Source organism: Ischnura elegans, chromosome 3 (assembly GCF_921293095.1).
Source record: "Ischnura elegans chromosome 3, ioIscEleg1.1, whole genome shotgun sequence".
Lineage (NCBI taxonomy): Eukaryota > Metazoa > Arthropoda > Insecta > Odonata > Coenagrionidae > Ischnura > Ischnura elegans.
The window spans coordinates 80,231,080-80,244,218 of record NC_060248.1 but is presented as its reverse complement, the minus strand read 5'-3'; the positions used below and the strand labels follow the sequence as shown (position 1 = coordinate 80,244,218).

General features: G+C 39.5%; 1 protein-coding gene across 1 annotated transcript in view; it reads right to left on the bottom strand.

Annotated features, from left to right (window-relative positions):
- The window catches only part of LOC124156064 (neuroligin-4, X-linked-like), a 913,830-nt gene that overhangs the window by 841,532 nt on the left and 59,159 nt on the right, over nt 1-13,139 (bottom strand). The window lies entirely within an intron of this gene.

Here is a 13,139-nt window from a genome sequence, read left to right as displayed (position 1 = left end):
GCAGACAAACATTCGCGCAGTAGGGCGGATTCGATACAAGGAGTTAGGAGAGAGGGTAATATATAGAGCGAGGACACGGGGGGGGGAGACGGAGTTTTCCAGGCCGTGATAATGCCTGCAATCCTATGGATATAGAGCGAGAGATATATACGTAGGAAATAGATAGGATGGACTTCATCACGAACCCACAAGAGGACTCTGCTCAATCGCTCGAAGGGAAAAAACCGCAATGACTCCTACTTCCTCATTGTAGGGCCGTTGCGACAAAACCGCGCTGGTGTTTTCAATGTGCAAAGTCAAAGCCTTTAATGTCATATTCCTATTAACGTTGAGTATGAAACAAATATCGGATGGTTAAGGACAACGCGAGCTCACTAACTACTGCTTGCTCGCGCGAGTCACAAAAATCTGAATTTACTCAAAAATATCTCATATAAAAAAGTAAAAAAAACTAGTCATATGCCTTCACCATTCTTAAATGCATTGATTTTATTCAAACATTAAAACTGCCTTATTTGACAAAAATATTAATCGTATATGATGATGGAAGAATTTTCTCTCGACATATACAAGAATTCTCAATGCATAAACGATACGTATAAATGTCGGCCACCTTTAACGACCAACAAGGCTTTACTTTCCCTATCAGTACTGTCATAAACTATGAAAAATTAAGCCTGTACATGCTCTAAGATAAAATCTAACAGAAACCTCCTACATATTTTTAATGGATACCTTCAATTTCTTTGAGAAGATTACTCCTCGTAAAAATGACATACCAAGCATGAAGGATTCTTAGTATAATTGACCGAATAATTCGAGAACAAAAGTAAATATCCTCCATAATAATTACTCAGCCTTCCATTTCTATGAATAGAAAACAAAAACATCTATTTCCAGAAGATGAGATATTAAGTAAGTTTTGATGTCCCAAACAAGTTTTCATTCGCTAAAATTAAAGGCTAATGAGGCATAATCTAACTGCATGTATTTTTCCGTCAAAATTCATCCATTCCGCTTTAAACCATCTGATCTCAAAATCTGTTCATTGGAAAGGGGACCAAAATTAGGAGACTTTCGAAGTGGTACGGAGGCGACCACGCAAACCCGTAATTACAATTTATTTTAAAGGATTCGGTAGTTTGACGGGAAAGCTCATTAACTAGAAAAAAATATAATCTCGCCATCCAGCTATTCTCTCGATACGTTAATAATACAAAACAAGACGAAAAAAACCTTTTCATCGCGAGCTAAAAAGAATTCATCAATATTTTTTTCAATGAATTTTTCAATGAACTTGGATGCAAACAAATATGTTATTACTTAATTACTCTCGTTCCATTAAATGACCGCACTGCCGTCATCGGATTTAGGAAAATGGGTTAAAACTGAGTTGCAAGATTAGACGCGGACAATATGGCAAACAACAAATTTAGTTCATAAAAAAAGTTATAAAATAAGACATCGCGACAGATGCCGCCCACATTCCGTGAGCTAGTGACGTCACGACACTTTTACTTCATCCATTCGATCAGTAAGAACCTTCCTCTGAGTGAAGGAATGGCTAACAAGAATGTGAACATTAATTTATCCCACGAGGCCAGATCAGAGTACCAGGCCGAGGATCAGATTAGAAGTGGTTACAGCTAAACATGAGTTCATGGTGTCTTAAACTTATCCGCCTAACTGTTCAGCCCGTCGATTTTTCGCGACAAATAGGTGAAAGAGTAGGCGTTGGATAGAAAAGCAGAAAATTACAGTTCTCTTTTTTATTTCGTTCTCTAAAGGGGCTGATGCCAGTAGGGACCAAAGTTATCAGTGATGTTAACGCCGAAAACGTAGTTTTAAAGAACAGTAGATATGAGGCAAGCACTCCGATTGGCCGCGATTTTGCCGTTTCCGGATTCTCTGGACAAATCAAGACTTTGAGTGCTTTACCCGCCGGAGAATGCAATTTATCCAAGGCATTCAGCAACAAGGTAAACCCAACGCCAATCATAGCGATTGCCTCAAAGTTTCTGCAGTTTAAAAATGGTATGTTTTAAACCTAAACATAATTGGTGATTTTGATTCGTACTGCCATCAGATATCATCTAACAATCTGATCGTTGGATCGTTCTTCCTCATAGGATGGTCCTCCAAGATCGTTCGAATATTAATGGCTTTGCCTGGTTTCGCTTATAGTAGGGTCCTCTTCGCTTCTATAGCGTTGAGGTGTTTTTCTCCGTCCCGTTCCTTCCGCTCCTATCCTTTCCCAGAGGCGTCGTCGGGCTCCTATCGCGGCGGCGCCTCTTTCCTTTTCCCTTCCTCTCCTCCCCCTCCCCGGGGGATCGGGCGTATAAGCCACTGGCTTGGTTCCCGGCCCCGGTGTGTTGTATCCTTAAAGGGTTCCCCTTGAACCCACATACTCTTTGCCATCAGATATCCATCTACGAAAAATCGTATGATTTTTCTTCCTCATAGGAAAATCTTTCTTTTTCGTAGAAACATTAAATTATGGTACGCTAGTAGTAGGACCCTTCCGACTCTGTGACGGTGCGGGAGTCCTCTTCCCTTCCAACCCTATCCTATCCCAGAAGGCGTCGTCGGGCTCCTATCGCGGCGGCACCTTCCTCCTTTATCCTGCGTTGTCCTCCCCCTTCTGCGGTGCAGAGTTGATAAGCTTATAGCTTCAGACTTAGGCACAGAAGTGAAACGCCGCGAGACCGCCCTAGGGTTTCGTATTTACTGCTAAAGATATTCTGGGCTAAAATTTCGTGACACAATTTTTCTCCAACCTGTAGAGGTAATAAAATAAAACTGATTCACGAGCCCACGCTGATGCGCGGAAAAGTACTTGGGTGGAGGTAATTTCGTCATCCACCACCCACCGAACTCCTAAATACAATTTTGCAAGAAACTGAGGGTATCCACTCACGCAAGCACATTCGGAGACCACCGGGAGAGAGGCAAGACGACCCCCTAGCGCCGCAAAACCGGCCCTCTACGCGCTCCACTGATTTCCGTTTCTCCACACACCACCCCCTGTCCAACCCCTCTCTCCCCCTTCGACCACCCGTTAAAGTGTCCCCCTCCCCCGTCCATTTTGTGCAACAAACCCCACTCCAATTTCCAACCCTCTCTCTCCCTCACCCCTCCCTGTGAACTTTGCGCCGGGGTCCTCAAATCCTATATCACCTCCCCTCCTCCAATCCGGGCGGTGCTGACTATTCCGTTGACCCCCTCATCCCCCGCCGACCCGACAGCCAACGCACCAACCCTCTCCTCTTCCGCAGCACTGCGCTGGCATGATTTCAGACCGCGGGGATTCCGATATGGCAGCGGCAGCAGAGGCATTGCGATCCAATCACTTCCTCCTCCTCCTCCTCTTCCCCACCAGTGGCGCAAACCCATGGAATGCTCGTTCCATCCTAACCCTCACGATCGTTAGGACTAACGAGAAATATTCCCAGCGGCAAGTGAGGATTTTCGCCCGACACGAGCAAGGTATATGCGGCCAGGCCAGGGCTTTTTCGAAGTATAGGGAGAAGAAGAATACGTATACGTTCGGGTTCGACGTGCGATCGAGGGAAAAACACAACCTAATTTCGACGTCGCTCCTTTTTTTCAGTCCTACTGGTTCTTTTTTCATTGCTGCTCTACGCGTGAGTGCTCCTGTTACAGCTAGAGGCCATCGTTGCTAACTTCGCCCGATAAAAGTGAAGGGCGTAATGTTGAGGATGCAGCGACGTGGATGCTCGGGCGTAAAAATCCTGAAGCCGCTCCGATTTCCTTTATAAGCACGGTTCTAGTTTGGCAAAACAATGAAAATTTATAGGTCTGAGTTTATGTTTAAACTTGTGAGGAACAATGCATGAATTTTTGCACTTCAGTATGCTAATGAGCTGGTTACTAAAAAAGAAACATAATTAGTCCATCAAATTATACCTAGCATAAAAAATATCTAAATTTTGAAATAAAAGGTAGTTGCATTTTTCACAATTATTTAGTGCGCACGATGCCTTTTGGCTCACAGACCCATGATCTGGTAAAAGACACACTACAAGGTCTTGTGCTAGATTATGGCTCTGTTTTCCGAAACGCGCCGTAGGCATTTAATGATTGTGTAAAAGTGCAACTAAATTTTATTTCCATATGCCAAACTTCTACTATATCAGGCCTGAATCGGTTGAAATTATTCAAAATATCTATGGTTCACTGATTTCAATGATAAAATTATAAAAAACACTATGCAAGGCTTCCACATCGACAGGGTTTAGTAGGAGGAATTTTTCGTTACCTTAGCCTACGTAGGGTCTTACATTTTCAGGACGTCATCTACCAGGAATTCAAAAGTTCTCCCATTAGTTTGACGACAGTGGTGGACAGTTTTATGGTGAAATGAAATGGAGGATATCCCTGGATTTTCTTTTTTCCAGCAATAAATCGCATTTCATCTTAATGTCTTTTTTTGGAGACTGAAATAGAGGTAAAATAGCTGCGATCTCACAAGAAGTGCTCCTGGAAACCATATCATTTCTATAAATGAAAAACGTTACTACACCAAACACAAGACTCAAAATCTACCCTAAAATTGAGGTTAGATTATGCTTATTAGATTATATTACGAAGTCTTCCGAGACTCAGTAAAGACTATATGTTAGCTCTTCCTCCCATAACCAAAGTTTCTGCACAAAAAAACGTATCAGTTATTTTATTCCAAAGATATTGAACAAATCATTGAATTTCATCTTAAAAGATGCCAATCTTATTTTCAGTTGTTGTTGGTGGTCGCTAACACAAAGTAGCAAAAAAACGTAGTGGCTGTCACTAAAATCATTATTCTTCCCTATTTATGCAAGCCATGTTAGCTCAAGCTATCGATTAGCGACGAAAGAACTTGAATAAATGGATAGTTCGACCTTTCTGCCCGTTCAGGGCGTTAATTACTATGGGAAAGGCTGTTTCTAATATGACAACCTAAGATAGGTCCAGAGTCACCGCCGCCAACTGTGATATGTGAGGAGACATTTACGCCTAAAATTGCCCCTCGGAGACAATCTGCGAGGTGGGCAAGTGAGCATATTCGTGTTTTTTTCCTCTTCTATTCTTATAATTAATCTGTTCTTCATTCCTGTATCCTAATTTATCTCACTAAAGAGCACGACCACAGGGATGTTATTCGTTTCAATAGTGACATAACAGTATCACATCTACTAGTCACCACTAGGTGCGAGGTTTATCCGCGTTTGCCTAAAAGAGTGAAAGAATAGATTATCTAGGAACGCAGCCTGTTTTTGGTCGCCTCGTCACGTGAATTTGCGATGGTAAACGAACCCATACACCACTACATGGGTGAAATGCCAATGCTTTCAGGGGAACCTTTATATGCGCGTACTCCTTACTCCCTCCGAGACTTCCGCCGGAAAAGATCCATCCCTTCGGATTGATGGAAGCTTGGAACCGATTCCTCGCCTCATAGCCTCCCTTTCTTTGCGAAGGAGATCGAAAGGAAAAACGATCCGAGAGACTACGAACAAGGAAGGAAGCCCAGGCGATCGACTGGCCAGATTCTTATGCCATTCTTCGAACCAATTATCCGTAGAAAGCATAAACCAAGAGCACATGACAATAAATTCCGCCCTTTACTTAGATAAGCGCTCGATGCCCCACACCTGAGATATCTCCATTTCGAGATTTTATAACATAAATTCAGTTTCTTCAACGAGGATTAGCCAAGTTCGCTGTCGCCTTGAAAATATTTGGTCCCTAAAAAGGTGGGAGAAGCAGAATATGCGATAGTAAGATTGAACCTCACCCAGGGACCGGGTGTATATATACCGGAACAGCTTGAGAGACGGCATTCAGCAGATCCACTGAGGATGGAGAACAAGTCGTTCTCGGAACTTTGGTAGATATGCAGCCAATTACTCTGCGGAGAACCCGAGAATCCTTTCTACACCTGATCCGCCAGGAATATCTAAAACATTACGTAAAATATGCTTGAGAGATCCTTATTTTATCGCCGCTGACCCGCAACTCCATCCGCGCCGACTATTTTTAAAGAACATTCCAGAACGGTGGTATTTTTCGCTAGCGTGTACTGTTTGTAAATAACTTATGACAGATCTCTAATCGCTTACTCTCCAAGTGGGAGCCAAGGAACAACTGCCTGCCGAGGCTCTCATTCCACCTGCCGATGCGTCGGCTGCAATCCTCGGAAGGGTTAAGTGTTTGGTCTCCCGAACGCCCTTGCTCTTCGAGTTTTCCTCGCGTAGGGTCATTAGCGCTCAAGCGGAAAGTTGGACAGGCGAGCGGCGCCTATTCCTGCTAAAGGTACAAGGGGAGTGCGACGGACCACTTTTAGAACGTAAACTTAATTGCTACCGCAAAACTAACTCACACAATACTACTGCTGTAATGCGAACGCCACAAGACGTTCTGACCACCTGACCAATGAATTACCTTTATTTGAAATACAATCAATAAATTTGAAGAAAACACACAAGCATGTCTCACGAGAGACAATTGTTTTACAATACCGTAGAACAGCACAAAACATTATTAATTTTAATGCAATTTCGTGTTTAAGTAAAAGATTTCGTCTCAAAATAGAGCTATGAAATGTAATGTTACCATGCTAAAAATTTATATCATAGTTAACTTCAGAATACTATTGCCATTTCTTACAACTACATGGAGAGTACTTACAGCTTCCTTAAAAAATCAGCCAACTTTTTAATTAGGTATTGTAGGCTAATATCCTTCTCTCATAATACCTTTGATGTGAATTTCAACCTTTCTCAGTGAATTGTTATATCGGTGAATTTTCATCGGGCTCACCAACATATAAGAAATTCTAGGCAGCAAATATTATAGGTCTACTCGACTCATTGTGAAGTCCATAGTCCGGAAGTTGCCTAAATCCGAATGATTTACCCAATTACAAACTTTTGAAGGCTTATTATATATGTTATTGAAGGTCTGTTGCTCAATATTTCTCACTCACTCACTCCCAGGACCAATTATGTCCTAGTTGACAGACGCACCAACAAATTCCGCCAACTCTTTCTGTCCGCTGCTTTCTGTTTTGAAGCTCTAACCTTCTCCAAATCACATTATAGTAGATCCCACTATCTCCTTCTCGGTCTATAGTGTATATGTGGCTAGTTTATATTTGGCATGCAAAAAATAGCACTCACGCTATGGCTCCTCAGAATGCCGCAATAATCAAATTCAACTGATCAAATGTAAAATTCTCGTCTTCTAAGTATATTCAAATCTTCTGCTAACGTCCAACAAGTTTTTAACGCGACAAGTTTATCCCTAGGCAAAGTATATCCCATACCTTATCATGACAATTTATTTCTTCTTAATTTGAACTTGACCAAATATTATTCAATAATATTGTTCAATTGTAAAGCAGATCACATGCAACTCTCTTTCAGCATAATTTATTTATTTTAATTTGCACAGCGGAATAATTTTCCAAAAAAATGTCCTTCCAGCTCTTTTCAACAATACCCCCAACAAGAGTAAACAATGCCTTGGCATAATTGAAAGCAGCGGGCGTAACTTGGTGGAAATCCATAATCACAAAAATAGAAGGACATATAATATAATAGAATATCAAGGTCAACCTTGATAATGTTACTCTGTAACGAAAACATATGTTACCATGTGAAAATAGCAAAGTTGTTGATCCTTCTTTTCCTGCGAAAACCTTGGCAACCAAACATACACAGTTTGTACGTCTTCAGGTTCAACCCTACCAATACATCAAGCAAATCAATATAAAAGACCTTGTAGTGAAACGTTACAACCATAATATCACAGCCCATTCAGACTTTATAAGAGGGGGTTAACATCCTTCGAGATGTGATAAGGTGAAGATGCGATTATATCTTTGCACGTCAGCAGCTAAAAAAAATCAGGAGGACTCCGAATCACGGAGTCGTCAATCAGTAGGACTGCTGAGGGAGATATCCGGAACGAGCCAATGAGAGCTGGAGAGAGAAATCGAGACAAATAGAGAGACTGACCGACCCCCATCCCGAGCACAGAGGACTAACTTTCCTCCGGTCCATTCGCAAAGTCTACCCATTCCCTCTCTTAATGGGGGTTGGGCGGAGGGAGAAAATGGTTGAACGGGAAGGAAACGATTGGATGAAGGAAAGGCGTGTGTGAGAGGGGGAGAGAGGGGATGGTTGGGGAGGGGGTGGAAACGCAGAGACGGAAGCAGTGAAGCGGGTATTGGGTTGGAACCTCCATCACATGCTCCCTCACTCCGCCATCCAGCACCCAGCGTCGTGTTTGGTCAATCCGTACGATGAGGAGAGTCGAAAGGTAGGGTCGTGAGCAGCGGAGAGTGACGGAATGGAAAAAAGAATAATCAGCTCGATCGATAATTGAAAGATATCGAAATCAGTAGCGTTGAACCGTACATTTATATCCTCAGAGTTATCTAATATGGATCACATGTAACGTCTGTCAGCATATTAAAATAAAACTCTTGCAATTTACCACGATTATAGGATCGTGGAAACGTGGTTCGATTATAGGATCGATTGCATAATTGTGGAAAATTGCATGTTTTTATTTTAGTATGGGAAAATACCACTCCATCACGCTTGGCTCTTCTGATTTTTTTTCTTTCAACATTATTCCTTTTTTTATTTTTCCATTATTGAAGGGGGTAATCTTTCATGGGAATGGAATATTTTATGTTGAAATTTGTATTGATGCTTTCAAACGGGCTTGGAATTTAAATGTCTATTTCACTAAAACCACAATAGCTTTCTTCCATTTGTTCTGAGTCACATAAGTATTTTAATCACTGATTCGACATTAATTCCTTATATTTCAACATAAAGGAATTATTTTCCAAAAGAGTAGCCTTCCATCTCTTGCTAAAATCCCCTTGGCAACCCACGATGCACAAGTTACATATCTCAAAACGCAACTCCATCAATATATCACCTAGGAAAGATAAAAATTAAAAAGCTTGTATTTAGGCATTATAGATAAAACAAGGGCATTTATTCTCAGCTGCCTTATTCGATTTTCGGAAAATTCACTGAGAAAAATCATTTGTCTTGACCGGGATAGTCGGGCAATAGATTATTCCTCTGTGGACAACGGCATAACATGTACACCTGCGGATGACTCCGAAAAGGTACGATGCTGGCCCTCCGCGGTCATGTTTTTGATAATTTCCCTTTAAACCTAGCTCCACATAATGGAGTGAACGAATTTATATCATTCAAAACAAGTATTTTCAGAATCAGATAATATAGCATTTACTGCAAGAATTCTCACAAATCTTGAGGTAAATTCTTAATGTCTTAGCAGGAAATGGTAGAATAATTGATTTAAGAATCACTGAAATGAATATATTATCTTTATTATTATTGTCACCTTTAAAAGGCAACCGTGACTTGCAAAACATGTATTTGGAGCTTTAAGTTGAGTTCAGAGTTTTATTTAGTGGGTGAAAAAGAGTAAGAGTTTTTTTGAGATAAAACATAAGAGTAGAGAAGGGAAACAAAGCCTGTTTTTAAATGAAAAACAATATAATTAAAATCTTATTAAATCCTTTTATAACGAAAAAATTAAGATAGCATAAAGGCAGACGATGATAAATTAAACAATGGCTTAAGTAATGATAGTTATTTTTTCAATTTGTTAATTAAAGTTGTAGTTAAGTACGAAGTAGAAAGCACCTTATGGCAAAAATTTTATTTCATACAACAGCATAAGAAGTGAACAAAATATTTTGCTTAGACTTAATTACCAAAAGTATGATGTAAAAATTAAGAGATAGATGGGTACCAAATCAGTGTATTAATATACGAAAGTGGCTTCGAGAATATAGGGTAAAATAGAGGTGGTTTTGCTGACCTGAACATTTGACGGGCCAATAAAAACTTTATTAATACTTTAATAAATTACGTTAAATAGTTCCATTCTAATGAAATTTTAAGCCTTAAAAAATAAAGAAATTTACATTAGAGCAGTAGCACTTAACTCATTTTTGATAAAAATGTTAGAGAGTAGAATACACAACTATCACCTTGATTTAGTACAGTTCCACCATCAAAATTATTCCATTTCCTGAATAGAAAAGTGCTCACTATAGTTTAAAAATTCTACACCAGGTTTCCCGGATAATAGGAGAAGCTTAGGTCATTTCATTTCCCCAGTTGATAATTTACAATACTTAAATAAAATAAATGGCAGGAAATTGAAGGATCCGAGTTCGAATCCCGCTCAAGGCGAATAATTTTTTCCGCAATGGAAATTCGCTCATTTGTGAATTGCGGGTGACTTCATACAATTATCACCGTGGATAGTCCAAGTAAACTAGAATAAGAAAATAAAATTGCCGCAAAAATTAGAAAATCCAAGCCAACTGCATGCCTGAACGATGCACTCAGAAGAACTCCGTGAGACTGCACGTGTAATACAGTCATCGAACCGAGGCGTAAGTGACATATTTCCGAGAGAGGATATAATGAAGGCCCCAGGGATGGAAAAGTAGACATGCGGACGAGAGAAGATGAAGGATTTAGAGGGATAAAACGTGCGGCGGAGAGACAGCTGGAGGAAATGAAGCGTAGGTGGGCGTGCTATTCCAGAGTTCGACCGCGAGGATTCGCAGATGGCTCTTCTTTCCCAATTCATAAATCCATCCCAGGCAATCGACGATCTTGTGACCAGGAAGAGCTTTAGGATGGCCAATCAATCGGCACGTATAAGAGGAAAAGTCAAAAGCTTGCACGATAGTAGAGCTACCAAGTAACGTCTACATAGAATTTGGCCTACATTAAATACAGCAATCTTCCTACTTTTCACATTTTTGAGAGGGCTTAGGTATGTTTGAGTAAGTCATCGTTATTTTCAAGGTAATATTATTTCATAAAATTTGAAACGAATGAAAAAAATTAAATATTTTACACAACATTTTGAAAAGCACCTTACTTCTGTTATCGACAGTAAAATGGTAAGCATAAAAATGTTATACTCATTGTGCGCCATTTTTTTCTGCATATATAGAAAATATTTCTTCCCGAAAAATCTTCTTATAACTTCCTTTTTGAAAGATGCTCACAACGATTTGGGCTTCAGTAAATAAAGCAATCTTTCTCCTGTTCACATTTTTGAAAAGGCATAGGTGTGCCTGATATCATCTTCATTTTGTTGTAATCAGTCCATAACATTTTGAAACAAATTGAACGAAAAAATTTGAACAAATTACACAACATTTTGAAAAACTCCTCACGATTATTATCAACAGTAAAAGGATTAAAAAATTGCTATAGTCTTTGTGAACCATCTTCTCTATGTCAATAGAAGATATTTCATCCCGAAAAATCTTCTTATAATATATTTTTGAACGTTGTTCACAACGGTTTGGCCTTTAGTAAACACAACAATTCTCCCCCTTTTAACATTTTTGAAAGAGTCTGATATCATCATTATTTTCTAGGTGGTTCGATAGAAAGTAATTGTGGAAACAATGTGTCCTTTGAATATCAACGAGATGATCCTTAGTTATTTTTATACAAAAACCTTTATCGTCCTCTTGAGGTAATCGAAGAGGAAAATTCTTTTTCCGACGTAGCTCAGCCATGAATAAATGCCAAGTATTTGCATAAATTAATATTAACCTAATAAATAAGAGGATCTTTTAGAGGATTAACTATATATTCAACAAAAGTATAAATTTAATTAAATTCCAGTAAAAATACTGAATGCATTAATTCAACCACAGGATCTTCGGCTAATATTTCACCTCAACTAGGAGTCAAAGTATAAAGCTAAGAAATGCTAATTGGCAACAATCTTTAAAAGGGCAATTAAAATTCCTCTCTCACGAGTACCACTTCTTTACTAATCCGAGGCCATATTATTATGTATCAGTGGTAACTAAAAAAGAATATTTTAAAATTACATACAAAACAACTACGAACATACGCAAGAAAATATTAGCCGGTTTCAGAAAAATTGGAGCATTTTCCTCAGACCACAAGAGAGGTGGTTCAGATTTCGTGCATGAATAACCGTAAACACATTCAAAACTTGGGGGAACATTATTCACGAGTGAGTTCGCTCCAGAATAATGCGTCGCAAAATCAAAAATGTCTCCCAGTCTCACCAAGTAGGTGAACAAGTGCTTTCGTCTTTTCAGTTGGAAACATTGCTGCGGAGAGAATTTTTGAAGAGTGCCACCCTTTCACTTAATCACGAGTGGACCCCTTGGAGTGAATTTTGTAGTGCTCTACAAGTCGCTCCTTTGAGTGCTCCGCGACTCGCCTTTTCCCCCAAGGGCACCCCAAAAGTCAGACGAACGTTGGCAACGTTTATTTATTCGCGCACTCACAAACACGGTCCACAAAAAATGTCATTGTGCTCGTGCAAGTGTCATTTTTGACATGCGCTGCTAGTTGTGCGATGCTTATATTCTATAATGGATTGCTCATTATGCAAAGCAATCAAAGCGTTGTGAGCAAAATACCTAAATGGCCCTGTACAATGAAATAAACTGGAATTCAAAGCCTTTAATATTATAGCGTGAAGACTACACTGCATCCATGACCTCATTAACTATAAACGACAACACACCCATCCATTTGTGGCTCCATAAGCATTTTTCTTAAAACTTAACACGCAATTAAGGCACTGTGATTTTTACTATTTGAATTTTTTGGTCAAAAGCCACTGACGAGGTGCTTAAATGCATTTAATATGTTAGGTTAATTCAAGCCTTTATTTTCATTTAATACTGAAACTTCATTCTGTTAACTCAACTCTTTTTCTGGAACATGTTACCCATAATACTTCCTAAAAGCAAAAAAAGGTTATTTCTCACCCCTTTTTCACTATTCCTTACGTAGCGAGTTTTTAGACTGCAAAAACGAAAACTGTACGCAGGGTTTATAAATTATATAAAACCACCGCGGATAGATTCGTTCACATGAATAAGCTGCAATGCCTTCCAGAAAAGAAACGGGTCCATTGGAAACAATATATTTTATAGTGAGCTGTAGATACAGGATCCAATTCCAAATATAATAGTGGCATCAAAGCTCATAGAAAATAAAATAAGATGCAAATACTTAGCTCTTAAAAATACCCATAAACGTCAATGGCAATCTTTG